At 50.1% G+C, this 22605-nt stretch overlaps 52 non-coding genes across 52 annotated transcripts; all 52 read right to left on the bottom strand.

Moving 5' to 3' along the window:
- Positions 1–41: 41 nt before the first annotated feature.
- On the bottom strand, positions 42–115 carry trnai-uau (transfer RNA isoleucine (anticodon UAU)). Its single transcript has one exon. It is a non-coding gene; the product is annotated as a tRNA-Ile (tRNA).
- Positions 116–705: 590 nt separating this feature from the next.
- trnat-cgu (transfer RNA threonine (anticodon CGU)) lies at positions 706–779 on the bottom strand. The gene has a single exon. It is a non-coding gene; the product is annotated as a tRNA-Thr (tRNA).
- A 486-nt stretch (positions 780–1265) lies between these two features.
- On the bottom strand, positions 1266–1339 carry trnat-agu (transfer RNA threonine (anticodon AGU)). Its single transcript has one exon. It is a non-coding gene; the product is annotated as a tRNA-Thr (tRNA).
- Positions 1340–1453: 114 nt separating this feature from the next.
- On the bottom strand, positions 1454–1543 carry trnar-ucu (transfer RNA arginine (anticodon UCU)). Its single transcript is given in 2 exon segments — positions 1454–1489; positions 1507–1543. It is a non-coding gene; the product is annotated as a tRNA-Arg (tRNA).
- A 180-nt stretch (positions 1544–1723) lies between these two features.
- trnat-ugu (transfer RNA threonine (anticodon UGU)) lies at positions 1724–1797 on the bottom strand. The gene has a single exon. It is a non-coding gene; the product is annotated as a tRNA-Thr (tRNA).
- Positions 1798–2702: 905 nt separating this feature from the next.
- Positions 2703–2776, bottom strand: trnat-agu (transfer RNA threonine (anticodon AGU)). The gene has a single exon. It is a non-coding gene; the product is annotated as a tRNA-Thr (tRNA).
- A 114-nt stretch (positions 2777–2890) lies between these two features.
- trnar-ucu (transfer RNA arginine (anticodon UCU)) lies at positions 2891–2980 on the bottom strand. Its single transcript is given in 2 exon segments — positions 2891–2926; positions 2944–2980. It is a non-coding gene; the product is annotated as a tRNA-Arg (tRNA).
- A 475-nt stretch (positions 2981–3455) lies between these two features.
- trnat-ugu (transfer RNA threonine (anticodon UGU)) lies at positions 3456–3529 on the bottom strand. Its single transcript has one exon. It is a non-coding gene; the product is annotated as a tRNA-Thr (tRNA).
- Positions 3530–4136: 607 nt separating this feature from the next.
- Positions 4137–4210, bottom strand: trnat-ugu (transfer RNA threonine (anticodon UGU)). Its single transcript has one exon. It is a non-coding gene; the product is annotated as a tRNA-Thr (tRNA).
- A 486-nt stretch (positions 4211–4696) lies between these two features.
- trnat-agu (transfer RNA threonine (anticodon AGU)) lies at positions 4697–4770 on the bottom strand. Its single transcript has one exon. It is a non-coding gene; the product is annotated as a tRNA-Thr (tRNA).
- Positions 4771–4884: 114 nt separating this feature from the next.
- Positions 4885–4974, bottom strand: trnar-ucu (transfer RNA arginine (anticodon UCU)). The gene is given in 2 exon segments: positions 4885–4920; positions 4938–4974. It is a non-coding gene; the product is annotated as a tRNA-Arg (tRNA).
- A 178-nt stretch (positions 4975–5152) lies between these two features.
- trnat-ugu (transfer RNA threonine (anticodon UGU)) lies at positions 5153–5226 on the bottom strand. The gene has a single exon. It is a non-coding gene; the product is annotated as a tRNA-Thr (tRNA).
- Positions 5227–5816: 590 nt separating this feature from the next.
- Positions 5817–5890, bottom strand: trnat-cgu (transfer RNA threonine (anticodon CGU)). The gene has a single exon. It is a non-coding gene; the product is annotated as a tRNA-Thr (tRNA).
- A 482-nt stretch (positions 5891–6372) lies between these two features.
- On the bottom strand, positions 6373–6446 carry trnat-agu (transfer RNA threonine (anticodon AGU)). The gene has a single exon. It is a non-coding gene; the product is annotated as a tRNA-Thr (tRNA).
- Positions 6447–6932: 486 nt separating this feature from the next.
- On the bottom strand, positions 6933–7006 carry trnat-agu (transfer RNA threonine (anticodon AGU)). Its single transcript has one exon. It is a non-coding gene; the product is annotated as a tRNA-Thr (tRNA).
- Positions 7007–7120: 114 nt separating this feature from the next.
- Positions 7121–7210, bottom strand: trnar-ucu (transfer RNA arginine (anticodon UCU)). Its single transcript is given in 2 exon segments — positions 7121–7156; positions 7174–7210. It is a non-coding gene; the product is annotated as a tRNA-Arg (tRNA).
- A 178-nt stretch (positions 7211–7388) lies between these two features.
- Positions 7389–7462, bottom strand: trnat-ugu (transfer RNA threonine (anticodon UGU)). The gene has a single exon. It is a non-coding gene; the product is annotated as a tRNA-Thr (tRNA).
- Positions 7463–8052: 590 nt separating this feature from the next.
- On the bottom strand, positions 8053–8126 carry trnat-cgu (transfer RNA threonine (anticodon CGU)). The gene has a single exon. It is a non-coding gene; the product is annotated as a tRNA-Thr (tRNA).
- A 486-nt stretch (positions 8127–8612) lies between these two features.
- Positions 8613–8686, bottom strand: trnat-agu (transfer RNA threonine (anticodon AGU)). Its single transcript has one exon. It is a non-coding gene; the product is annotated as a tRNA-Thr (tRNA).
- Positions 8687–8800: 114 nt separating this feature from the next.
- Positions 8801–8890, bottom strand: trnar-ucu (transfer RNA arginine (anticodon UCU)). The gene is given in 2 exon segments: positions 8801–8836; positions 8854–8890. It is a non-coding gene; the product is annotated as a tRNA-Arg (tRNA).
- A 178-nt stretch (positions 8891–9068) lies between these two features.
- trnat-ugu (transfer RNA threonine (anticodon UGU)) lies at positions 9069–9142 on the bottom strand. The gene has a single exon. It is a non-coding gene; the product is annotated as a tRNA-Thr (tRNA).
- A 590-nt stretch (positions 9143–9732) lies between these two features.
- Positions 9733–9806, bottom strand: trnat-cgu (transfer RNA threonine (anticodon CGU)). Its single transcript has one exon. It is a non-coding gene; the product is annotated as a tRNA-Thr (tRNA).
- Positions 9807–10292: 486 nt separating this feature from the next.
- Positions 10293–10366, bottom strand: trnat-agu (transfer RNA threonine (anticodon AGU)). Its single transcript has one exon. It is a non-coding gene; the product is annotated as a tRNA-Thr (tRNA).
- Positions 10367–10480: 114 nt separating this feature from the next.
- On the bottom strand, positions 10481–10570 carry trnar-ucu (transfer RNA arginine (anticodon UCU)). The gene is given in 2 exon segments: positions 10481–10516; positions 10534–10570. It is a non-coding gene; the product is annotated as a tRNA-Arg (tRNA).
- A 178-nt stretch (positions 10571–10748) lies between these two features.
- trnat-ugu (transfer RNA threonine (anticodon UGU)) lies at positions 10749–10822 on the bottom strand. The gene has a single exon. It is a non-coding gene; the product is annotated as a tRNA-Thr (tRNA).
- A 607-nt stretch (positions 10823–11429) lies between these two features.
- On the bottom strand, positions 11430–11503 carry trnat-cgu (transfer RNA threonine (anticodon CGU)). Its single transcript has one exon. It is a non-coding gene; the product is annotated as a tRNA-Thr (tRNA).
- A 486-nt stretch (positions 11504–11989) lies between these two features.
- trnat-agu (transfer RNA threonine (anticodon AGU)) lies at positions 11990–12063 on the bottom strand. Its single transcript has one exon. It is a non-coding gene; the product is annotated as a tRNA-Thr (tRNA).
- A 114-nt stretch (positions 12064–12177) lies between these two features.
- On the bottom strand, positions 12178–12267 carry trnar-ucu (transfer RNA arginine (anticodon UCU)). The gene is given in 2 exon segments: positions 12178–12213; positions 12231–12267. It is a non-coding gene; the product is annotated as a tRNA-Arg (tRNA).
- Positions 12268–12445: 178 nt separating this feature from the next.
- On the bottom strand, positions 12446–12519 carry trnat-ugu (transfer RNA threonine (anticodon UGU)). The gene has a single exon. It is a non-coding gene; the product is annotated as a tRNA-Thr (tRNA).
- Positions 12520–13126: 607 nt separating this feature from the next.
- trnat-cgu (transfer RNA threonine (anticodon CGU)) lies at positions 13127–13200 on the bottom strand. The gene has a single exon. It is a non-coding gene; the product is annotated as a tRNA-Thr (tRNA).
- A 486-nt stretch (positions 13201–13686) lies between these two features.
- On the bottom strand, positions 13687–13760 carry trnat-agu (transfer RNA threonine (anticodon AGU)). The gene has a single exon. It is a non-coding gene; the product is annotated as a tRNA-Thr (tRNA).
- Positions 13761–13874: 114 nt separating this feature from the next.
- Positions 13875–13964, bottom strand: trnar-ucu (transfer RNA arginine (anticodon UCU)). The gene is given in 2 exon segments: positions 13875–13910; positions 13928–13964. It is a non-coding gene; the product is annotated as a tRNA-Arg (tRNA).
- Positions 13965–14142: 178 nt separating this feature from the next.
- trnat-ugu (transfer RNA threonine (anticodon UGU)) lies at positions 14143–14216 on the bottom strand. Its single transcript has one exon. It is a non-coding gene; the product is annotated as a tRNA-Thr (tRNA).
- Positions 14217–14806: 590 nt separating this feature from the next.
- trnat-cgu (transfer RNA threonine (anticodon CGU)) lies at positions 14807–14880 on the bottom strand. The gene has a single exon. It is a non-coding gene; the product is annotated as a tRNA-Thr (tRNA).
- A 486-nt stretch (positions 14881–15366) lies between these two features.
- On the bottom strand, positions 15367–15440 carry trnat-agu (transfer RNA threonine (anticodon AGU)). The gene has a single exon. It is a non-coding gene; the product is annotated as a tRNA-Thr (tRNA).
- A 114-nt stretch (positions 15441–15554) lies between these two features.
- Positions 15555–15644, bottom strand: trnar-ucu (transfer RNA arginine (anticodon UCU)). Its single transcript is given in 2 exon segments — positions 15555–15590; positions 15608–15644. It is a non-coding gene; the product is annotated as a tRNA-Arg (tRNA).
- Positions 15645–15822: 178 nt separating this feature from the next.
- trnat-ugu (transfer RNA threonine (anticodon UGU)) lies at positions 15823–15896 on the bottom strand. The gene has a single exon. It is a non-coding gene; the product is annotated as a tRNA-Thr (tRNA).
- A 590-nt stretch (positions 15897–16486) lies between these two features.
- trnat-cgu (transfer RNA threonine (anticodon CGU)) lies at positions 16487–16560 on the bottom strand. The gene has a single exon. It is a non-coding gene; the product is annotated as a tRNA-Thr (tRNA).
- Positions 16561–17046: 486 nt separating this feature from the next.
- On the bottom strand, positions 17047–17120 carry trnat-agu (transfer RNA threonine (anticodon AGU)). Its single transcript has one exon. It is a non-coding gene; the product is annotated as a tRNA-Thr (tRNA).
- Positions 17121–17234: 114 nt separating this feature from the next.
- On the bottom strand, positions 17235–17324 carry trnar-ucu (transfer RNA arginine (anticodon UCU)). Its single transcript is given in 2 exon segments — positions 17235–17270; positions 17288–17324. It is a non-coding gene; the product is annotated as a tRNA-Arg (tRNA).
- A 178-nt stretch (positions 17325–17502) lies between these two features.
- trnat-ugu (transfer RNA threonine (anticodon UGU)) lies at positions 17503–17576 on the bottom strand. The gene has a single exon. It is a non-coding gene; the product is annotated as a tRNA-Thr (tRNA).
- A 607-nt stretch (positions 17577–18183) lies between these two features.
- trnat-cgu (transfer RNA threonine (anticodon CGU)) lies at positions 18184–18257 on the bottom strand. The gene has a single exon. It is a non-coding gene; the product is annotated as a tRNA-Thr (tRNA).
- Positions 18258–18743: 486 nt separating this feature from the next.
- trnat-agu (transfer RNA threonine (anticodon AGU)) lies at positions 18744–18817 on the bottom strand. The gene has a single exon. It is a non-coding gene; the product is annotated as a tRNA-Thr (tRNA).
- A 114-nt stretch (positions 18818–18931) lies between these two features.
- trnar-ucu (transfer RNA arginine (anticodon UCU)) lies at positions 18932–19021 on the bottom strand. Its single transcript is given in 2 exon segments — positions 18932–18967; positions 18985–19021. It is a non-coding gene; the product is annotated as a tRNA-Arg (tRNA).
- A 178-nt stretch (positions 19022–19199) lies between these two features.
- trnat-ugu (transfer RNA threonine (anticodon UGU)) lies at positions 19200–19273 on the bottom strand. Its single transcript has one exon. It is a non-coding gene; the product is annotated as a tRNA-Thr (tRNA).
- A 607-nt stretch (positions 19274–19880) lies between these two features.
- On the bottom strand, positions 19881–19954 carry trnai-gau (transfer RNA isoleucine (anticodon GAU)). Its single transcript has one exon. It is a non-coding gene; the product is annotated as a tRNA-Ile (tRNA).
- A 482-nt stretch (positions 19955–20436) lies between these two features.
- trnat-agu (transfer RNA threonine (anticodon AGU)) lies at positions 20437–20510 on the bottom strand. The gene has a single exon. It is a non-coding gene; the product is annotated as a tRNA-Thr (tRNA).
- Positions 20511–20624: 114 nt separating this feature from the next.
- On the bottom strand, positions 20625–20714 carry trnar-ucu (transfer RNA arginine (anticodon UCU)). The gene is given in 2 exon segments: positions 20625–20660; positions 20678–20714. It is a non-coding gene; the product is annotated as a tRNA-Arg (tRNA).
- A 178-nt stretch (positions 20715–20892) lies between these two features.
- On the bottom strand, positions 20893–20966 carry trnat-ugu (transfer RNA threonine (anticodon UGU)). Its single transcript has one exon. It is a non-coding gene; the product is annotated as a tRNA-Thr (tRNA).
- A 590-nt stretch (positions 20967–21556) lies between these two features.
- On the bottom strand, positions 21557–21630 carry trnat-cgu (transfer RNA threonine (anticodon CGU)). The gene has a single exon. It is a non-coding gene; the product is annotated as a tRNA-Thr (tRNA).
- Positions 21631–22116: 486 nt separating this feature from the next.
- On the bottom strand, positions 22117–22190 carry trnat-agu (transfer RNA threonine (anticodon AGU)). The gene has a single exon. It is a non-coding gene; the product is annotated as a tRNA-Thr (tRNA).
- A 114-nt stretch (positions 22191–22304) lies between these two features.
- trnar-ucu (transfer RNA arginine (anticodon UCU)) lies at positions 22305–22394 on the bottom strand. The gene is given in 2 exon segments: positions 22305–22340; positions 22358–22394. It is a non-coding gene; the product is annotated as a tRNA-Arg (tRNA).
- Positions 22395–22605: the final 211 nt, after the last annotated feature.

Raw genomic sequence — 22605 nt, 5'->3', positions numbered from 1 at the left:
CTTTCCCAGAAAGAACCCACATAGAAGAGCCACCTGTTAAAAGGCACCGCTGGGAATCGAACCCAGGATCGCCTGTTTATAAGACAAGCGCTTTGACCAGCTAAGCCACGGCGCCCTGCTGCATTGTTGACTTGGGTCAGAATTGTTCGGCAGCAGCTGAGGGGTGGTTGGCAAATGAAATCGCATGTTGCTCTGACGCTCCTCTTTACCGCATGATTGCGCAAAGCAAAACCATACAACCCAAGGTGGTGTTTGATTACCAGCAAAGACAGTGCTGGGATTTGAATTCAGTATGTCCTATTTACTACACAAGCTTTAAGCAACTAAGCCACGGCGCCAACCTGCACACACTCTCTCAGGGAGGGGCACTTAGAGGATTTAAGCATCCAGATAAGAGGCCAACGGCCAGGCTCTGCACAGCCTAAAAGAGTGTTTTTGACAAATGATTCGGGGGTGGCCAGCTAGCCTCTGGGTTTGTTAGCCAAGTGCCATTAATTAACCTTTGAATGGCCTCATCTGGCCGTCTAGAAGTCCAGTTTGCTATCTATTGTACCACAGAGCCTGTCAGCAAGTGTTGACCTGTTCAAAAGAGCGTCAGCATTATCAGGATCTGGTTTGGAAATGCAATCGCCTGCTGCCTTTGCTATCCCTGTTTGCAGTCCGATCTCAGAAAAGAACGCGCTTGAGGCACACAGGGGACGCTAAAGGCACCGCTGGAATTTGAACCCAGGATCTCCTGTTTACGAGACAGACGCTTTAACCAACTAAGCCACGGCGCCAAGCCTAGCCCTACAGCCCTGGGAGGGTGACCTAGTTGATCAAAACATCCAGCGGTGAGGACAAAGGTCCACGTGCTGGTCAGCTTATGAGATTTTTCACAACTTTCTGTTGCCAGAGGGCATAAGCGTGCAATTTAATGATAAACAAAAGGCAAGAAGTCACCAATCTGTTTTGACTCGAACCCACAAACTTTATATGTCCTCACACCGGAGACTAAAAGCCCAATGCGCTACACTCTGCCCCACGTGCAGTAGCTCCTTCCAGGCTTGCAGCAGTCCTAAACCAAGGATCACCTGTTTGCAAGGCAAGCTCTTTGACCAGCTGAGCCATGCTGCATCGCTGAGATGACTCTGGCCAGCATTGTTCGGCAGCATCTGAGGGGTGGTTCGCAAATTAAATTGCATGCTGCTCTGGCACTCCTCTGCACCCCCTTTTTTACGGAGAGCAAAACCTCACAGCCCAAGGCGTCACTTGATCACCAGCAAAGGCACCGCTGGGATTCGAACCCTGGATCTCCTGTTTACTAGACAGGCGCTTTAACCAACTAAGCCACGGCGCCAACTTGCATTTACTTGCCAAGAAAGTGAGATTTAGAGTTTTATAAGTCCGGAGGGGTGGCCAGAGAGCATATGTGTTTGTTGGCCAAGCGCCATTAAAAGAAAGCCAAAAGCAACGACTCTGGTGGGACTCGAACCCACAACCTTTGAATGGCCTCATCTGGCAGTCTAGAAGTCCAATGCGCTATCCATTGCGCCACAGAGCCACGTGTGGAGTTTTTTATTTCCTGGCTGTTCCAGTGCGTTGAATTGAGTTCAGGTATTTGGGGTTCGGGAAGGACAAGATATGTGGGCCTCTCTGCAATTGGTATGTGGTTGGAAAAGCGGAGTATCTGTCAGGGCTTCCTTTCCCAGAAAGAACCCACAGAGCAGAGCCACCTGTTAAAAGGCACCGCTGGGAATCGAACCCAGGATCTCCTGTTTACAAGACAAGCACTTTGACCAGCTAAGCCACGGCGCCCTGCTGCATTGTTGACTTGGGTCAAAATTGTTCGGCAGCAGCTGATGGGTGGTTGGCAAGTTAAATCGCATGTTGCTCTGACGCTCCTCTGTACCGCATGATTGCGCAAAGCAAAACCATACAACCCAAGGTGGTGTCTGATAACCAGCAAAGACAGTGCTGAGATTTGAATTCAGTATGTCCTATTTACTACACAAGCTTTAACCAACTAAGCCACGGCGCCAACCTGCACACACTCTCTCAGGGAGGGGCACTTAGAGGATTAAAGCATCCAGATAAGAGGCCAACGGCCAGGCTCTGCACAGCCTAAAAGAGTGTTTTTGACAACTGATTCGGGGGTGGCCAGCTAGCCGCTGGGATTTGAACCCTGGATCTCCTGTTTATGAGACAGACGCTTTAACCAACTAAGCCATGGCGCCAAGCAGAGCCCTACAGCTCTGGGAGGGTGAGTAAGTTGATCAAAACATCCAGCGGTGAGGACAAAGGTCCACGTGCTGGTCAGCTTATGACATTTTTCACAACTTTCTGTTGCCAGAGGGCATAAGCGTGCAATTTAATGATAAACGAAAGGCAAGAAGTCACCAATCTGTTTTGACTCAAACCCACAAACTTTAAATGGCCTCACACCGGAGACTAATAGCCCAATGCGCTACACTCTGCGCCACGTGCAGCAGCTCCTTCCAGGCTTGCAGCATTCCTAAACCAAGGATCACGTGTTTGCAAGGCAAGCTCTTTGACCAGCTGAGCCATGCTGCATCGCTGAGATGACTCTGGCCAGTATCGTTCGGCAGCATCTGAGGGGTGGTTCGCAAATTAAATTGCATGCTGCTCTGGCACTCCTCTGCACCCCCTTTTTTACGGAGAGCAAAACCTCACAGCCCAAGGCGTCACTTGATCACCAGCAAAGGCACCGCTAGGATACGGACCCAGGATCTCCTGTTTACTAGACAGGCGCTTTAACCAACTAAGCCACGGCGCCAACTTGCATGTACCTGCCAAGAAAGTGAGATTTAGAGTTTTATAAGTCCGGAGGGGTGGCCAGAGAGCGTATGTGTTTGTTGGCCAAGCGCCATTAACAGAAAGCCAAAAGCAACGACTCTGGTGGGACTCGAACCCACAACCTTTGAATGACCTCATCTGGCAGTCTAGAAGTCCAATGCGCTATCCATTGCGCCACAGAGCCATGTGAGGAGCTTTTTTTCCTGGCTGTGCCAGTGCGTTGAATTGAGTTCAGGCATTTTGGGAGCGGGAAGGACAAGATATGGGGTTTGGGGGCGGCAGTGGCTCAGTGGTTCATGTAGGTTGTCTACAAACCGGAAGGTTGGTGGTTCGATCCCCGGCTCCACCTGACCAAGTGTCGAGGTGTCCTTGAGCAAGACACCTAACCCCAGCTGCTCCTGACGAGCTGGATGGCGCCTTGTATGGCAGACACCGCCGTCGGTGTGTGAATGAGTGAGTGGATGGGTGAATGTGAGGCAAATTGTAAAGCGCTTTGGATGGCCATGTGGTCTGTTGAAAGCGCTATATAAATGCAGTCCATTTACCATTTACCATTTATATGTGGGTGTCTCTGCAATTGGTATGTGGTTGGAAAAGCGGAGTATCTGTAAGGGCTTCCTTTCCCAGAAATAACCCACATAGCAGAGCCACCTGTTAAAAGGCACCGCTGGGAATCGAACCCAGGATCTCCTGTTTACAAGACAAGCGCTTTGACCAGCTAAGCCACGGCGCCCTGCTGCATTGTTGACTTGGGTCAGAATTGTTCGGCAGCAGCTGAGGGGTGGTTGGCAAATGAAATCGCATGTTGCTCTGACGCTCCTCTTTACCGCATGATTGCGCAAAGCAAAACCATACAACCCAAGGTGGTGTTTGATTACCAGCAAAGACAGTGCTGGGATTTGAATTCAGTATGTCCTATTTACTACACAAGCTTTAAGCAACTAAGCCACGGCGCCAACCTGAACACACTCTCTCAGGGAGGGGCACTTAGAGGATTAAAGCATCCAGATAAGAGGCCAACGGCCAGGCTCTGCACAGCCTAAAAGAGTGTTTTTGACAACTGATTCGGGGGTGGCCAGCTAGCCTCTGGGTTTGGCTAGCCTCTGGGTTTGTTGGCCAAGTGCCATTAATTAACCTTTGAATGGCCTCATCTGGCAGTCTAGAAGTCCAATTTGCTGTCTATCGTACCACAGAGCCTGTCAGCAAGTGTTGACCTGTGCAAAAGATCATCAGCATTATCAGATTCTGGTTTGGAAATGCAATCGCCTGCTGCCTTTGCTATCCCTGTTTGCAGTCCGATCTCAGAAAAGCACGCGCTTGAGGCACACAGGGGACGCTAAAGGCACCGCTGGGATTTGAATCCAGGATCTCCTGTTTACAAGACAGATGCTTTAACCAACTAAGCCACGGCGCCAAGCCTAGCCCTTCAGCTCTGGGAGGGTGAACTAGTTGATCAAAACATCCAGCGGTGAGGACAAAGGTCCACGTGCTGGTCAGCTTATGAGATTTTTCACAACTTTCTGTTGCCAGAGGGCATAAGCGTGCAATTTAATGATAAACAAAAGGCAAGAAGTCACCAATCTGTTTTGACTCGAACCCACAAACTTTATATGTCCTCACACCGGAGACTAAAAGCCCAATGCGCTACACTCTGCCCCACGTGCAGTAGCTCCTTCCAGGCTTGCAGCATTACTAAACCAAGGATCACCTGTTTGCAAGGCAAGCTCTTTGACCAGCTGAGCCATGCTGCATCGCTGAGATGACTCTGGCCAGCATTGTTCGGCAGCATCTGAGGGGTGGTTCGCAAATTAAATTGCATGCTGCTCTGGCACTCCTCTGCACCCCCTTTTTTACGGAGAGCAAAACCTCACAGCCCAAGGCGTCACTTGATCACCAGCATAGGCACCGCTGGGATTCGAACCCAGGATCTCCTGTTTACTAGACAGGCGCTTTAACCAACTAAGCCACGGCGCCAACTTGCACGTAGCTTCCAAGAAAGTGAGATTTCGAGTTTTATAAGTCTGGAGGGGTGGCCAGAGAGCGTATGTGTTTGTTGGCCAAGCGCCATTAACAGAAAGCCAAAAGCAACGACTCTGGTGGGACTCGAACCCAAAACCTTTGAATGGCCTCATCTGGCAGTCTAGAAGTCCAATGCGCTATCCATTGCGCCACAGAGCCATGTGAGGAGCTTTTTTTCCTGGCTGAGCCAGTGCGTTGAATTGAGTTCAGGCATTTTGGGAGCGGGAAGGACAAGATATGTGGGCGTCTCTGCAATTGGTATGTGGTTGGAAAAGCGGAGTATCTGTAAGGGCTTCCTTTCCCAGAAAGAACCCACATAGCAGAGCCACCTGTTAAAAGGCACCGCTGGGAATCGAACCCAGGATCGCCTGTTTACAAGACAAGCGCTTTGACCAGCTAAGCCACGGCGCCCTGCTGCATTGTTGACTTGGGTCAGAATTGTTCGGCAGCAGCTGAGGGGTGGTTGGCAAATGAAATCGCATGTTGCTCTGACGCTCCTCTTTACCGCATGATTGCGCAAAGCAAAACCATACAACCCAAGGTGGTGTTTGATTACCAGCAAAGACAGTGCTGGGATTTGAATTCAGTATGTCCTATTTACTACACAAGCTTTAAGCAACTAAGCCACGGCGCCAACCTGAACACACTCTCTCAGGGAGGGGCACTTAGAGGATTAAAGCATCCAGATAAGAGGCCAACGGCCAGGCTCTGCACAGCCTAAAAGAGTGTTTTTGACAACTGATTCGGGGGTGGCCAGCTAGCCTCTGGGTTTGTTGGCCAAGTGCCATTAATTAACCTTTGAATGGCCTCATCTGGCAGTCTAGAAGTCCAATTTGCTGTCTATCGTACCACAGAGCCTGTCAGCAAGTGTTGACCTGTGCAAAAGATCGTCAGCATTATCAGGATCTGGTTTGGAAATGCAATCGCCTGCTGCCTTTGCTATCCCTGTTTGCAGTCCGATCTCAGAAAAGCACGTGCTTGAGGCACACAGGGGACGCTAAAGGCACCGCTGGGATTTGAACCCAGGATCTCCTGTTTACGAGACAGACGCTTTAACCAACTAAGCCACGGCGCCAAGCCTAGCCCTACAGCTCTGGGAGGGTGATCTAGTTGATCAAAACATCCAGCGGTGAGGACAAAGGTCCACGTGCTGGTCAGCTTATGAGATTTTTCACAACTTTCTGTTGCCAGAGGGCATAAGCGTGCAATTTAATGATAAACAAAAGGCAAGAAGTCACCAATCTTTTTTGTCTCGAACCCACAAACTTTATATGTCCTCACACCGGAGACTAAAAGCCCAATGCGCTACACTCTGCCCCACGTGCAGTAGCTCCTTCCAGGCTTGCAGCAGTCCTAAACCAAGGATCACCTGTTTGCAAGGCAAGCTCTTTGACCAGTTGAGCCATGCTGCATCGCTGAGATGACTCTGGCCAGCATTGTTCGGCAGCATCTGAGGGGTGGTTAGCAAATTAAATTGCATGCTGCTCTGGCACTCCTCTGCACCCCCTTTTTGAGAGCAAAACCTCACAGCCCAAGGAGTCACTTGATCAACAGCATAGGCACCGCTGGGATTTGAACCCAGGATCTCCTGTTTACTAGACAGGCGCTTTAACCAACTAAGCCATGGCACCAAGCCTAGCCCTTCAGCTCTGGGAGGGTGACCTAGTTGATCAAAACATCCAGCGGTGAGGACAAAGGTCCACGTGCTGGTCAGCTTATGAGATTTTTCACAACTTTCTGTTGCCAGAGGGCATAAGCGTGCAATTTAATGATAAACAAAAGGCAAGAAGTCGCCAATCTGTTTTGACTCGATCCCACAAACTTTATATGTCCTCACACCGGAGACTAAAAGCCCAATGCGCTACACTCTGCCCCACGTGCAGTAGCTCCTTCCAGGCTTGCAGCAGTACTAAACCAAGGATCACCTGTTTGCAAGGCAAGCTCTTTGACCAGCTGAGCCATGCTGCATCGCTGAGATGACTCTGGCCAGCATTGTTCGGCAGCATCTGAGGGGTGGTTCGCAAATTAAATTGCATGCTGCTCTTGCACTCCTCTGCACCCCCTTTTTTACGGAGAGCAAAACCTCACAGCCCAAAGCATCACTTGATCACCAGCATAGGCACCGCTGGGATTCGAACCCAGGATCTCCTGTTTACTAGACAGGCGCTTTAACCAACTAAGCCACGGCGCCAACTTGCACGTAGCTTCCAAGAAAGTGAGATTTCGAGTTTTATAAGTCTGGAGGGGTGGCCAGAGAGCGTATGTGTTTGTTGGCCAAGCGCCATTAACAGAAAGCCAAAGGCAACGACTCTGGTGGGACTCGAACCCACAACCTTTGAATGGCCTCATCTGGCAGTCTAGAAGTCCAATGCGCTATCCATTGCGCCACAGAGCCATGTGAGGAGCTTTTTTTCCTGGCTGTGCCAGTGCGTTGAATTGAGTTCAGGCATTTTGGGAGCGGGAAGGACAAGATATGTGGGTGTCTCTGCAATTGGTATGTGGTTGGAAAAGCGGAGTATCTGTAAGGGCTTCCTTTCCCAGAAAGAACCCACATAGCAGAGCCACCTGTTAAAAGGCACCGCTGGGAATGGAACCCAGGATCGCCTGTTTACAAGACAAGCGCTTTGACCAGCTAAGCCACGGCGCCCTGCTGCATTGTTGACTTGGGTCAGAATTGTTCGGCAGCAGCTGAGGGGTGGTTGGCAAATGAAATCGCATGTTGCTCTGACGCTCCTCTTTACCGCATGATTGCGCAAAGCAAAACCATACAACCCAAGGTGGTGTTTGATTACCAGCAAAGACAGTGCTGGGATTTGAATTCAGTATGTCCTATTTACTAAATAAGCTTTAAGCAACTAAGCCACGGCGCCAACCTGAACACACTCTCTCAGGGAGGGGCACTTAGAGGATTAAAGCATCCAGATAAGAGGCCAACGGCCAGGCTCTGCACAGCCTAAAAGAGTGTTTTTGACAACTGATTCGGGGGTGGCCAGCTAGCCTCTGGGTTTGTTGGCCAAGTGCCATTAATTAACCTTTGAATGGCCTCATCTGGCAGTCTAGAAGTCCAATTTGCTGTCTATCGTACCACAGAGCCTGTCAGCAAGTGTTGACCTGTGCAAAAGATCGTCAGCATTATCAGATTCTGGTTTGGAAATGCAATCGCCTGCTGCCTTTGCTATCCCTGTTTGCAGTCCGATCTCAGAAAAGCACGCGCTTGAGGCACACAGGGGACGCTAAAGGCACCGCTGGGATTTGAATCCAGGATCTCCTGTTTACGAGACAGATGCTTTAACCAACTAAGCCACGGCGCCAAGCCTAGCCCTTCAGCTCTGGGAGGGTGAACTAGTTGATCAAAACATCCAGCGGTGAGGACAAAGGTCCACGTGCTGGTCAGCTTATGAGATTTTTCACAACTTTCTGTTGCCAGAGGGCATAAGCGTGCAATTTAATGATAAACAAAAGGCAAGAAGTCACCAATCTGTTTTGACTCGAACCCACAAACTTTATATGTCCTCACACCGGAGACTAAAAGCCCAATGCGCTACACTCTGCCCCACGTGCAGTAGCTCCTTCCAGGCTTGCAGCAGTACTAAACCAAGGATCACCTGTTTGCAAGGCAAGCTCTTTGACCAGCTGAGCCATGCTGCATCGCTGAGATGACTCTGGCCAGCATTGTTCGGCAGCATCTGAGGGGTGGTTCGCAAATTAAATTGCATGCTGCTCTGGCACTCCTCTGCACCCCCTTTTTTACGGAGAGCAAAACCTCACAGCCCAAGGCGTCACTTGATCACCAGCATAGGCACCGCTGGGATTCGAACCCAGGATCTCCTGTTTACTAGACAGGTGCTTTAACCAACTAAGCCACGGCGCCAACTTGCACATAGCTTCCAAGAAAGTGAGATTTCGAGTTTTATAAGTCTGGAGGGGTGGCCAGAGAGCGTATGTGTTTGTTGGCCAAGCGCCATTAACAGAAAGCCAAAAGCAACGACTCTGGTGGGACTCGAACCCACAACCTTTGAATGGCCTCATCTGGCAGTCTAGAAGTCCAATGCGCTATCCATTGCGCCACAGAGCCATGTGAGGAGCTTTTTTTCCTGGCTGTGCCAGTGCGTTGAATTGAGTTCAGGCATTTTGGGAGCGGGAAGGACAAGATATGTGGGCGTCTCAGCAATTGGTATGTGGTTGGAAAAGCGGAGTATCTGTAAGGGCTTCCTTTCCCAGAAAGAACCCACATAGCAGAGCCACCTGTTAAAAGGCACCGCTGGGAATCGAACCCAGGATCTCCTGTTTACAAGACAAGCGCGTTGACCAGCTAAGCCACGGCGCCCTGCTGCATTGTTGACTTGGGTCAGAATTGTTCGGCAGCAGCTGAGGGGTGGTTGGCAAATGAAATCGCATGTTGCTCTGACGCTCCTCTTTACCGCATGATTGCGCAAAGCAAAACCATACAACCCAAGGTGGTGTTTGATTACCAGCAAAGACAGTGCTGGGATTTGAATTCAGTATGTCCTATTTACTACACAAGCTTTAAGCAACTAAGCCACGGCGCCAACCTGAACACACTCTCTCAGGGAGGGGCACTTAGAGGATTAAAGCATCCAGATAAGAGGCCAACGGCCAGGCTCTGCACAGCCTAAAAGAGTGTTTTTGACAACTGATTCGGGGGTGGCCAGCTAGCCTCTGGGTTTGTTGGCCAAGAGCCATTAATTAACCTTTGAATGGCCTCATCTGGCCGTCTAGAAGTCCAATTTTCTGTCTATCGTACCACAGAGCCTGTCAGCAAGTGTTGACCTGTGCAAAAGATCATCAGCATTATCAGGATCTGGTTTGGAAATGCAATCGCCTGCTGCCTTTGCTATCCCTGTTTGCAATCCGATCTCAGAAAAGCACGCGCTTGAGGCACACAGGGGACGCTAAAGGCACCGCTGGGATTTGAACCCAGGATCTCCTGTTTACGAGACAGACGCTTTAACCAACTAAGCCACGGCGCCAAGCCTAGCCCTACAGCTCTGGGAGGGTGACCTAGTTGATCAAAACATCCAGCGGTGAGGACAAAGGTCCACGTGCTGGTCAGCTTATGAGATTTTTCACAACTTTCTGTTGCCAGAGGGCATAAGCGTGCAATTTAATGATAAACAAAAGGCAAGAAGTCACCAATCTGTTTTGACTCGAACCCACAAACTTTATATGTCCTCACACCGGAGACTAAAAGCCCAATGCGCTACACTCTGCCCCACGTGCAGTAGCTCCTTCCAGGCTTGCAGCAGTCCTAAACCAAGGATCACCTGTTTGCAAGGCAAGCTCTTTGACCAGCTGAGCCATGCTGCATCGCTGAGATGACTCTGGCCAGCATTGTTCGGCAGCATCTGAGGGGTGGTTCGCAAATTAAATTGCATGCTGCTCTGGCACTCCTCTGCACCCCCTTTTTTACGGAGAGCAAAACCTCACAGCCCAAGGCGTCACTTGATCACCAGCATAGACACCGCTGGGATTCGAACCCAGGATCTCCTGTTTACTAGACAGGCGCTTTAACCAACTAAGCCACGGCGCCAACTTGCACGTAGCTTCCAAGAAAGTGAGATTTCGAGTTTTATAAGTCTGGAGGGGTGGCCAGAGAGCGTATGTGTTTGTTGGCCAAGCGCCATTAACAGAAAGCCAAAAGCAACGACTCTGGTGGGACTCGAACCCACAACCTTTGAATGACCTCATCTGGCAGTCTAGAAGTCCAATGCGCTATCCATTGAGCCACAGAGCCATGTGAGGTGCTTTTTTTCCTGGCTGTGCCAGTGCGTTGAATTGAGTTCAGGCATTTTGGGAGCGGGAAGGACAAGATATGTGGGTGTCTCTGCAATTGATATGTGGTTGGAAAAGCGGAGTATCTGTAAGGGCTTCCTTTCCCAGAAATAACCCACATACCAGAGCCACCTGTTAAAAGGCACCGCTGGGAATCGAACCCAGGATCTCCTGTTTACAAGACAAGCGCTTTGACCAGCTAAGCCACGGCGCCCTGCTGCATTGTTGACTTGGGTCAGAATTGTTCGGCAGCAGCTGAGGGGTGGTTGGCAAATGAAATCGCATGTTGCTCTGACGCTCCTCTTTACCGCATGATTGCGCAAAGCAAAACCATACAACCCAAGGTGGTGTTTGATTACCAGCAAAGACAGTGCTGGGATTTGAATTCAGTATGTCCTATTTACTACACAAGCTTTAAGCAACTAAGCCACGGCGCCAACCTGAACACACTCTCTCAGGGAGGGGCACTTAGAGGATTAAAGCATCCAGATAAGAGGCCAACGGCCAGGCTCTGCACAGCCTAAAAGAGTGTTTTTGACAACTGATTCGGGGGTGGCCAGCTAGCCTCTGGGTTTGGCTAGCCTCTGGGTTTGTTGGCCAAGTGCCATTAATTAACCTTTGAATGGACTCATCTGGCAGTCTAGAAGTCCAATTTGCTGTCTATCGTACCACAGAGCCTGTCAGCAAGTGTTGACCTGTGCAAAAGATCGTCAGCATTATCAGATTCTGGTTTGGAAATGCAATCGCCTGCTGCCTTTGCTATCCCTGTTTGCAGTCCGATCTCAGAAAAGCACGCGCTTGAGGCACACAGGGGACGCTAAAGGCACCGCTGGGATTTGAATCCAGGATCTCCTGTTTACGAGACAGATGCTTTAACCAACTAAGCCACGGCGCCAAGCCTAGCCCTTCAGCTCTGGGAGGGTGAACTAGTTGATCAAAACATCCAGCGGTGAGGACAAAGGTCCACGTGCTGGTCAGCTTATGAGATTTTTCACAACTTTCTGTTGCCAGAGGGCATAAGCGTGCAATTTAATGATAAACAAAAGGCAAGAAGTCACCAATCTGTTTTGACTCGAACCCACAAACTTTATATGTCCTCACACCGGAGACTAAAAGCCCAATGCGCTACACTCTGCCCCACGTGCAGTAGCTCCTTCCAGGCTTGCAGCATTACTAAACCAAGGATCACCTGTTTGCAAGGCAAGCTCTTTGACCAGCTGAGCCATGCTGCATCGCTGAGATGACTCTGGCCAGCATTGTTCGGCAGCATCTGAGGGGTGGTTCGCAAATTAAATTGCATGCTGCTCTGGCACTCCTCTGCACCCCCTTTTTTACGGAGAGCAAAACCTCACAGCCCAAGGCGTCACTTGATCACCAGCATAGGCACCGCTGGGATTCGAACCCAGGATCTCCTGTTTACTAGACAGGCGCTTTAACCAACTAAGCCACGGTGCCAACTTGCACGTAGCTTCCAAGAAAGTGAGATTTCGAGTTTTATAAGTCTGGAGGGGTGGCCAGAGAGCGTATGTGTTTGTTGGCCAAGCGCCATTAACAGAAAGCCAAAAGCAACGACTATGGTGGGACTCGAACCCACAACCTTTGAATGACCTCATCTGGCAGTCTAGAAGTCCAATGCGCTATCCATTGTGCCACAGAGCCATGTGAGGTGCTTTTTTTCCTGGCTGTGCCAGTGCGTTGAATTGAGTTCAGGCATTTTGGGAGCGGGAAGGACAAGATATGTGGGTGTCTCTGCAATTGATATGTGGTTGGAAAAGCGGAGTATCTGTAAGGGCTTCCTTTCCCAGAAATAACCCACATAGCAGAGCCACCTGTTAAAAGGCACCGCTGGGAATCGAATCCAGGATCTCCTGTTTACAAGACAAGCGCTTTGACCAGCTAAGCCACGGCGCCCTGCTGCATTGTTGACTTGGGTCAGAATTGTTCGGCAGCAGCTGAGGGGTGGTTGGCAAATGAAATCGCATGTTGCTCTGACGCTCCTCTTTACCGCATGATTGCGCAAAGCAAAACCATACAACCCAAGGTGGTGTTTGATTACCAGCAAAGACAGTGCTGGGATTTGAATTCAGTATGTCCTATTTACTACACAAGCTTTAAGCAACTAAGCCACGGCGCCAACCTGAACACACTCTCTCAGGGAGGGGCACTTAGAGGATTAAAGCATCCAGATAAGAGGCCAACGGCCAGGCTCTGCACAGCCTAAAAGAGTGTTTTTGACAACTGATTCGGGGGTGGCCAGCTAGCCTCTGGGTTTGGCTAGCCTCTGGGTTTGTTGGCCAAGTGCCATTAATTAACCTTTGAATGGCCTCATCTGGCAGTCTAGAAGTCCAATTTGCTGTCTATCGTACCACAGAGCCTGTCAGCAAGTGTTGACCTGTGCAAAAGATCGTCAGCATTATCAGATTCTGGTTTGGAAATGCAATCGCCTGCTGCCTTTGCTATCCCTGTTTGCAGTCCGATCTCAGAAAAGCACGCGCTTGAGGCACACAGGGGACGCTAAAGGCACCGCTGGGATTTGAATCCAGGATCTCCTGTTTACGAGACAGATGCTTTAACCAACTAAGCCACGGCGCCAAGCCTAGCCCTTCAGCTCTGGGAGGGTGAACTAGTTGATCAAAACATCCAGCGGTGAGGACAAAGGTCCACGTGCTGGTCAGCTTATGAGATTTTTCACAACTTTCTGTTGCCAGAGGGCATAAGCGTGCAATTTAATGATAAACAAAAGGCAAGAAGTCACCAATCTGTTTTGACTCGATCCCACAAACTTTATATGTCCTCACACCGGAGACTAAAAGCCCAATGCGCTACACTCTGCCCCACGTGCAGTAGCTCCTTCCAGGCTTGCAGCAGTACTAAACCAAGGATCACCTGTTTGCAAGGCAAGCTCTTTGACCAGCTGAGCCATGCTGCATCGCTGAGATGACTCTGGCCAGCATTGTTCGGCAGCATCTGAGGGGTGGTTCGCAAATTAAATTGCATGCTGCTCTGGCACTCCTCTGCACCCCCTTTTTTACGGAGAGCAAAACCTCACAGCCCAAGGCATCACTTGATCACCAGCATAGGCACCGCTGGGATTCGAACCCATGATCTCCTGTTTACTAGACAGGCGCTTTAACCAACTAAGCCACGGCGCCAACTTGCACGTAGCTTCCAAGAAAGTGAGATTTCGAGTTTTATAAGTCTGGAGGGGTGGCCAGAGAGCGTATGTGTTTGTTGGCCAAGCGCCATTAACAGAAAGCCAAAAGCAACGACTCTGGTGGGACTCGAACCCACAACCTTTGAATGGCCTCATCTGGCAGTCTAGAAGTCCAATGCGCTATCCATTGCGCCACAGAGCCATGCGAGGAGCTTTTTTTCCTGGCTGTGCCAGTGCGTTGAATTGAGTTCAGGCATTTTGGGAGCGGGAAGGACAAGATATGTGGGTGTCTCTGCAATTGGTATGTGGTTGGAAAAGCGGAGTATCTGTAAGGGCTTCCTTTCCCAGAAAGAACCCACATAGCAGAGCCACCTGTTAAAAGGCACCGCTGGGAATGGAACCCAGGATCGCCTGTTTACAAGACAAGCGCTTTGACCAGCTAAGCCACGGCGCCCTGCTGCATTGTTGACTTGGGTCAGAATTGTTCGGCAGCAGCTGAGGGGTGGTTGGCAAATGAAATCGCATGTTGCTCTGACGCTCCTCTTTACCGCATGATTGCGCAAAGCAAAACCATACAACCCAAGGTGGTGTTTGATTACCAGCAAAGACAGTGCTGGGATTTGAATTCAGTATGTCCTATTTACTAAATAAGCTTTAAGCAACTAAGCCACGGCGCCAACCTGAACACACTCTCTCAGGGAGGGGCACTTAGAGGATTAAAGCATCCAGATAAGAGGCCAACGGCCAGGCTCTGCACAGCCTAAAAGAGTGTTTTTGACAACTGATTCGGGGGTGGCCAGCTAGCCTCTGGGTTTGTTGGCCAAGTGCCATTAATTAACCTTTGAATGGCCTCATCTGGCAGTCTAGAAGTCCAATTTGCTGTCTATCGTACCACAGAGCCTGTCAGCAAGTGTTGACCTGTGCAAAAGATCGTCAGCATTATCAGATTCTGGTTTGGAAATGCAATCGCCTGCTGCCTTTGCTATCCCTGTTTGCAGTCCGATCTCAGAAAAGCACGCGCTTGAGGCACACAGGGGACGCTAAAGGCACCGCTGGGATTTGAATCCAGGATCTCCTGTTTACGAGACAGATGCTTTAACCAACTAAGCCACGGCGCCAAGCCTAGCCCTTCAGCTCTGGGAGGGTGAACTAGTTGATCAAAACATCCAGCGGTGAGGACAAAGGTCCACGTGCTGGTCAGCTTATGAGATTTTTCACAACTTTCTGTTGCCAGAGGGCATAAGCGTGCAATTTAATGATAAACAAAAGGCAAGAAGTCACCAATCTGTTTTGACTCGAACCCACAAACTTTATATGTCCTCACACCGGAGACTAAAAGCCCAATGCGCTACACTCTGCCCCACGTGCAGTAGCTCCTTCCAGGCTTGCAGCAGTACTAAACCAAGGATCACCTGTTTGCAAGGCAAGCTCCTTGACCAGCTGAGCCATGCTGCATCGCTGAGATGACTCTGGCCAGCATTGTTCGGCAGCATCTGAGGGGTGGTTCGCAAATTAAATTGCATGCTGCTCTGGCACTCCTCTGCACCCCCTTTTTTACGGAGAGCAAAACCTCACAGCCCAAGGCGTCACTTGATCACCAGCATAGGCACCGCTGGGATTCGAACCCAGGATCTCCTGTTTACTAGACAGGTGCTTTAACCAACTAAGCCACGGCGCCAACTTGCACATAGCTTCCAAGAAAGTGAGATTTCGAGTTTTATAAGTCTGGAGGGGTGGCCAGAGAGCGTATGTGTTTGTTGGCCAAGCGCCATTAACAGAAAGCCAAAAGCAACGACTCTGGTGGGACTCGAACCCACAACCTTTGAATGGCCTCATCTGGCAGTCTAGAAGTCCAATGCGCTATCCATTGCGCCACAGAGCCATGTGAGGAGCTTTTTTTCCTGGCTGTGCCAGTGCGTTGAATTGAGTTCAGGCATTTTGGGAGCGGGAAGGACAAGATATGTGGGCGTCTCTGCAATTGGTATGTGGTTGGAAAAGCGGAGTATCTGTAAGGGCTTCCTTTACCAGAAAGAACCCACATAGCAGAGCCACCTGTTAAAAGGCACCGCTGGGAATCGAACCCAGGATCTCCTGTTTACAAGACAAGCGCGTTGACCAGCTAAGCCACGGCGCCCTGCTGCATTGTTGACTTGGGTCAGAATTGTTCGGCAGCAGCTGAGGGGTGGTTGGCAAATGAAATCGCATGTTGCTCTGACGCTCCTCTTTACCGCATGATTGCGCAAAGCAAAACCATACAACCCAAGGTGGTGTTTGATTACCAGCAAAGACAGTGCTGGGATTTGAATTCAGTATGTCCTATTTACTACACAAGCTTTAAGCAACTAAGCCACGGCGCCAACCTGAACACACTCTCTCAGGGAGGGGCACTTAGAGGATTAAAGCATCCAGATAAGAGGCCAACGGCCAGGCTCTGCACAGCCTAAAAGAGTGTTTTTGACAACTGATTCGGGGGTGGCCAGCTAGCCTCTGGGTTTGTTGGCCAAGAGCCATTAATTAACCTTTGAATGGCCTCATCTGGCCGTCTAGAAGTCCAATTTTCTGTCTATCGTACCACAGAGCCTGTCAGCAAGTGTTGACCTGTGCAAAAGATCATCAGCATTATCAGGATCTGGTTTGGAAATGCAATCGCCTGCTGCCTTTGCTATCCCTGTTTGCAGTCCGATCTCAGAAAAGCACGCGCTTGAGGCACACAGGGGACGCTAAAGGCACCGCTGGGATTTGAACCCAGGATCTCCTGTTTACGAGACAGACGCTTTAACCAACTAAGCCACGGCGCCAAGCCTAGCCCTACAGCTCTGGGAGGGTGACCTAGTTGATCAAAACATCCAGCGGTGAGGACAAAGGTCCACGTGCTGGTCAGCTTATGAGATTTTTCACAACTTTCTGTTGCCAGAGGGCATAAGCGTGCAATTTAATGATAAACAAAAGGCAAGAAGTCACCAATCTGTTTTGACTCGAACCCACAAACTTTATATGTCCTCACACCGGAGACTAAAAGCCCAATGCGCTACACTCTGCCCCACGTGCAGTAGCTCCTTCCAGGCTTGCAGCAGTCCTAAACCAAGGATCACCTGTTTGCAAGGCAAGCTCTTTGACCAGCTGAGCCATGCTGCATCGCTGAGATGACTCTGGCCAGCATTGTTCGGCAGCATCTGAGGGGTGGTTCGCAAATTAAATTGCATGCTGCTCTGGCACTCTTCTGCACCCCCTTTTTTACGGAGAGCAAAACCTCACAGCCCAAGGCGTCACTTGATCACCAGCATAGGCACCGCTGGGATTCGAACCCAGGATCTCCTGTTTACTAGACAGGCGCTTTAACCAACTAAGCCACGGCGCCAACTTGCACGTAGCTTCCAAGAAAGTGAGATTTCGAGTTTTATAAGTCTGGAGGGGTGGCCAGAGAGCGTATGTGTTTGTTGGCCAAGCGCCATTAACAGAAAGCCAAAAGCAACGATTCTGGTGGGACTCGAACCCACAACCTTTGAATGACCTCATCTGGCAGTCTAGAAGTCCAATGCGCTATCCATTGTGCCACAGAGCCATGTGAGGTGCTTTTTTTCCTGGCTGTGCCAGTGCGTTGAATTGAGTTCAGGCATTTTGGGAGCGGGAAGGACAAGATATGTGGGTGTCTCTGCAATTGATATGTGGTTGGAAAAGCGGAGTATCTGTAAGGGCTTCCTTTCCCAGAAATAACCCACATAGCAGAGCCACCTGTTAAAAGGCACCGCTGGGAATCGAACCCAGGATCTCCTGTTTACAAGACAAGCGCTTTGACCAGCTAAGCCACGGCGCCCTGCTGCATTGTTGACTTGGGTCAGAATTGTTCGGCAGCAGCTGAGGGGTGGTTGGCAAATGAAATCGCATGTTGCTCTGACGCTCCTCTTTACCGCATGATTGCGCAAAGCAAAACCATACAACCCAAGGTGGTGTTTGATTACCAGCAAAGACAGTGCTGGGATTTGAATTCAGTATGTCCTATTTACTACACAAGCTTTAAGCAACTAAGCCACGGCGCCAACCTGAACACACTCTCTCAGGGAGGGGCACTTAGAGGATTAAAGCATCCAGATAAGAGGCCAACGGCCAGGCTCTGCACAGCCTAAAAGAGTGTTTTTGACAACTGATTCGGGGGTGGCCAGCTAGCCTCTGGGTTTGGCTAGCCTCTGGGTTTGTTGGCCAAGTGCCATTAATTAACCTTTGAATGGCCTCATCTGGCAGTCTAGAAGTCCAATTTGCTGTCTATCGTACCACAGAGCCTGTCAGCAAGTGTTGACCTGTGCAAAAGATCGTCAGCATTATCAGATTCTGGTTTGGAAATTCAATCGCCTGCTGCCTTTGCTATCCCTGTTTGCAGTCCGATCTCAGAAAAGCACGCGCTTGAGGCACACAGGGGACGCTAAAGGCACCGCTGGGATTTGAATCCAGGATCTCCTGTTTACGAGACAGATGCTTTAACCAACTAAGCCACGGCGCCAAGCCTAGCCCTTCAGCTCTGGGAGGGTGAACTAGTTGATCAAAACATCCAGCGGTGAGGACAAAGGTCCACGTGCTGGTCAGCTTATGAGATTTTTCACAACTTTCTGTTGCCAGAGGGCATAAGCGTGCAATTTAATGATAAACAAAAGGCAAGAAGTCACCAATCTGTTTTGACTCGAACCCACAAACTTTATATGTCCTCACACCGGAGACTAAAAGCCCAATGCGCTACACTCTGCCCCACGTGCAGTAGCTCCTTCCAGGCTTGCAGCATTACTAAACCAAGGATCACCTGTTTGCAAGGCAAGCTCTTTGACCAGCTGAGCCATGCTGCATCGCTGAGATGACTCTGGCCAGCATTGTTCGGCAGCATCTGAGGGGTGGTTCGCAAATTAAATTGCATGCTGCTCTGGCACTCCTCTGCACCCCCTTTTTTACGGAGAGCAAAACCTCACAGCCCAAGGCGTCACTTGATCACCAGCATAGGCACCGCTGGGATTCGAACCCAGGATCTCCTGTTTACTAGACAGGCGCTTTAACCAACTAAGCCACGGCGCCAACTTGCACGTAGCTTCCAAGAAAGTGAGATTTCGAGTTTTATAAGTCTGGAGGGGTGGCCAGAGAGCGTATGTGTTTGTTGGCCAAGCGCCATTAACAGAAAGCCAAAAGCAACGACTCTGGTGGGACTCGAACCCAAAACCTTTGAATGGCCTCATCTGGCAGTCTAGAAGTCCAATGCGCTATCCATTGCGCCACAGAGCCATGTGAGGAGCTTTTTTTCCTGGCTGTGCCAGTGCGTTGAATTGAGTTCAGGCATTTTGGGAGCGGGAAGGACAAGATATGTGGGCGTCTCTGCAATTGGTATGTGGTTGGAAAAGCGGAGTATCTGTAAGGGCTTCCTTTCCCAGAAAGAACCCACATAGCAGAGCCACCTGTTAAAAGGCACCGCTGGGAATCGAACCCAGGATCGCCTGTTTACAAGACAAGCGCTTTGACCAGCTAAGCCACGGCGCCCTGCTGCATTGTTGACTTGGGTCAGAATTGTTCGGCAGCAGCTGAGGGGTGGTTGGCAAATGAAATCGCATGTTGCTCTGACGCTCCTCTTTACCGCATGATTGCGCAAAGCAAAACCATACAACCCAAGGTGGTGTTTGATTACCAGCAAAGACAGTGCTGGGATTTGAATTCAGTATGTCCTATTTACTACACAAGCTTTAAGCAACTAAGCCACGGCGCCAACCTGAACACACTCTCTCAGGGAGGGGCACTTAGAGGATTAAAGCATCCAGATAAGAGGCCAACGGCCAGGCTCTGCACAGCCTAAAAGAGTGTTTTTGACAACTGATTCGGGGGTGGCCAGCTAGCCTCTGGGTTTGGCTAGCCTCTGGGTTTGTTGGCCAAGTGCCATTAATTAACCTTTGAATGGCCTCATCTGGCAGTCTAGAAGCCCAATTTGCTGTCTATCGTACCACAGAGCCTGTCAGCAAGTGTTGACCCGTGCAAGATATCGTCAGCATTATCAGGATCTGGTTTAGAAATGCAATCGCCTGCTGCCTTTGCTATCCCTGTTTGCAGTCCGATCTCAGAAAAGCACGCGCTTGAGGCACACAGGGGACGCTAAAGGCACAGCTGGGATTTGAACCCAGGATCTCCTGTTTATCAGACAGACGTTTTAACCAACTAAGCCACGGCGCCAAGCCTAGCCCTAGAGCTCTGGGAGGGTGACCTAGTTGATCAAAACATCCAGAGGTGAGGACAAAGGTCCACGTGCTGGTCAGCTTATGAGATTTTTCACAACTTTCTGTTGCCAGAGGGCATAAGCGTGCAATTTAATGATAAACAAAAGGCAAGAAGTCACCAATCTGTTTTGTCTCGAACCCACAAACTTTATATGTCCTCACACCGGAGACTAAAAGCCCAATGCGCTACACTCTGCCCCACGTGCAGTAGCTCCTTCCAGGCTTGCAGCAGTCCTAAACCAAGGATCACCTGTTTGCAAGGCAAGCTCTTTGACCAGTTGAGCCATGCTGCATCGCTGAGATGACTCTGGCCAGCATTGTTCGGCAGCATCTGAGGGGTGGTTAGCAAATTAAATTGCATGCTGCTCTGGCACTCCTCTGCACCCCCTTTTTGAGAGCAAAACCTCACAGCCCAAGGAGTCACTTGATCACCAGCATAGGCACCGCTGGGATTTGAACCCAGGATCTCCTGTTTACTAGACAGGCGCTTTAACCAACTAAGCCACGGCGCCAACTTGCACGTAGCTTCCAAGAAAGTGAGATTTCGAGTTTTATAAGTCTGGAGGGGTGGCCAGAGAGCGTATGTGTTTGTTGGCCAAGCGCCATTAACAGAAAGCCAAAAGCAACGACTCTGGTGGGACTCGAACCCACAACCTTTGAATGGCCTCATCTGGCAGTCTAGAAGTCCAATGCGCTATCCATTGCGCCACAGAGCCATGTGAGGAGCTTTTTTTCCTGGCTGTGCCAGTGAGTTGAATTGAGTTCAGGCATTTTGGGAGCGGGAAGGACAAGATATGTGGGTGTCTCTGCAATTGGTATGTGGTTGGAAAAGCGGAGTATCTGTAAGGGCTTCCTTTCCCAGAAAGAACCCACATAGCAGAGCCACCTGTTAAAAGGCACCGCTGGGAATCGAACCCAGGATCGCCTGTTTACAAGACAAGCGCTTTGACCAGCTAAGCCACGGCGCCCTGCTGCATTGTTGACTTGGGTCAGAATTGTTCGGCAGCAGCTGAGGGGTGGTTGGCAAATGAAATCGCATGTTGCTCTGACGCTCCTCTTTACCGCATGATTGCGCAAAGCAAAACCATACAACCCAAGGTGGTGTTTGATTACCAGCAAAGACAGTGCTGGGATTTGAATTCAGTATGTCCTATTTACTACACAAGCTTTAAGCAACTAAGCCACGGCGCCAACCTGCACACACTCTCTCAGGGAGGGGCACTTAGAGGATTTAAGCATCCAGATAAGAGGCCAACGGCCAGGCTCTGCACAGCCTAAAAGAGTGTTTTTGACAAATGATTCGGGGGTGGCCAGCTAGCCTCTGGGTTTGTTAGCCAAGTGCCATTAATTAACCTTTGAATGGCCTCATCTGGCCGTCTAGAAGTCCAGTTTGCTATCTATCGTACCACAGAGCCTGTCAGCAAGTGTTGACCTGTTCAAAAGAGCGTCAGCATTATCAGGATCTGGTTTGGAAATGCAATCGCCTGCTGCCTTTGCTATCCCTGTTTGCAGTCCGATCTCAGAAAAGAACGCGCTTGAGGCACACAGGGGACGCTAAAGGCACCGCTGGAATTTGAACCCAGGATCTCCTGTTTACGAGACAGACGCTTTAACCAACTAAGCCACGGCGCCAAGCCTAGCCCTACAGCCCTGGGAGGGTGACCTAGTTGATCAAAACATCCAGCGGTGAGGACAAAGGTCCACGTGCTGGTCAGCTTATGAGATTTTTCACAACTTTCTGTTGCCAGAGGGCATAAGCGTGCAATTTAATGATAAACAAAAGGCAAGAAGTCACCAATCTGTTTTGACTCGAACCCACAAACTTTATATGTCCTCACACCGGAGACTAAAAGCCCAATGCGCTACACTCTGCCCCACGTGCAGTAGCTCCTTCCAGGCTTGCAGCAGTCCTAAACCAAGGATCACCTGTTTGCAAGGCAAGCTCTTTGACCAGCTGAGCCATGCTGCATCGCTGAGATGACTCTGGCCAGCATTGTTCGGCAGCATCTGAGGGGTGGTTCGCAAATTAAATTGCATGCTGCTCTGGCACTCCTCTGCACCCCCTTTTTTACGGAGAGCAAAACCTCACAGCCCAAGGCGTCACTTGATCACCAGCAAAGGCACCGCTGGGATTCGAACCCAGGATCTCCTGTTTACTAGACAGGCGCTTTAACCAACTAAGCCACGGCGCCAACTTGCATTTACTTGCCAAGAAAGTGAGATTTAGAGTTTTATAAGTCCGGAGGGGTGGCCAGAGAGCATATGTGTTTGTTGGCCAAGCGCCATTAAAAGAAAGCCAAAAGCAACGACTCTGGTGGGACTCGAACCCACAACCTTTGAATGGCCTCATCTGGCAGTCTAGAAGTCCAATGCGCTATCCATTGCGCCACAGAGCCATGTGAGGAGCTTTTTTTCCTGGCTGTGCCAGTGCGTTGAATTGAGTTCAGGCATTTTGGGAGCGGGAAGGACAAGATATGGGGTTTGGGGGCGGCAGTGGCTCAGTGGTTCATGTAGGTTGTCTACAAACCGGAAGGTTGGTGGTTCGATCCCCGGCTCCACCTGACCAAGTGTCGAGGTGTCCTTGAGCAAGACACCTAACCCCAGCTG

Source organism: Carassius gibelio, chromosome B15 (genome assembly GCF_023724105.1).
Source record: "Carassius gibelio isolate Cgi1373 ecotype wild population from Czech Republic chromosome B15, carGib1.2-hapl.c, whole genome shotgun sequence".
Taxonomy (NCBI): Eukaryota; Metazoa; Chordata; class Actinopteri; order Cypriniformes; family Cyprinidae; genus Carassius; species Carassius gibelio.
Note: the sequence above shows the minus strand (reverse complement) of the source record. Positions and strands in the feature narration are given on the sequence as shown.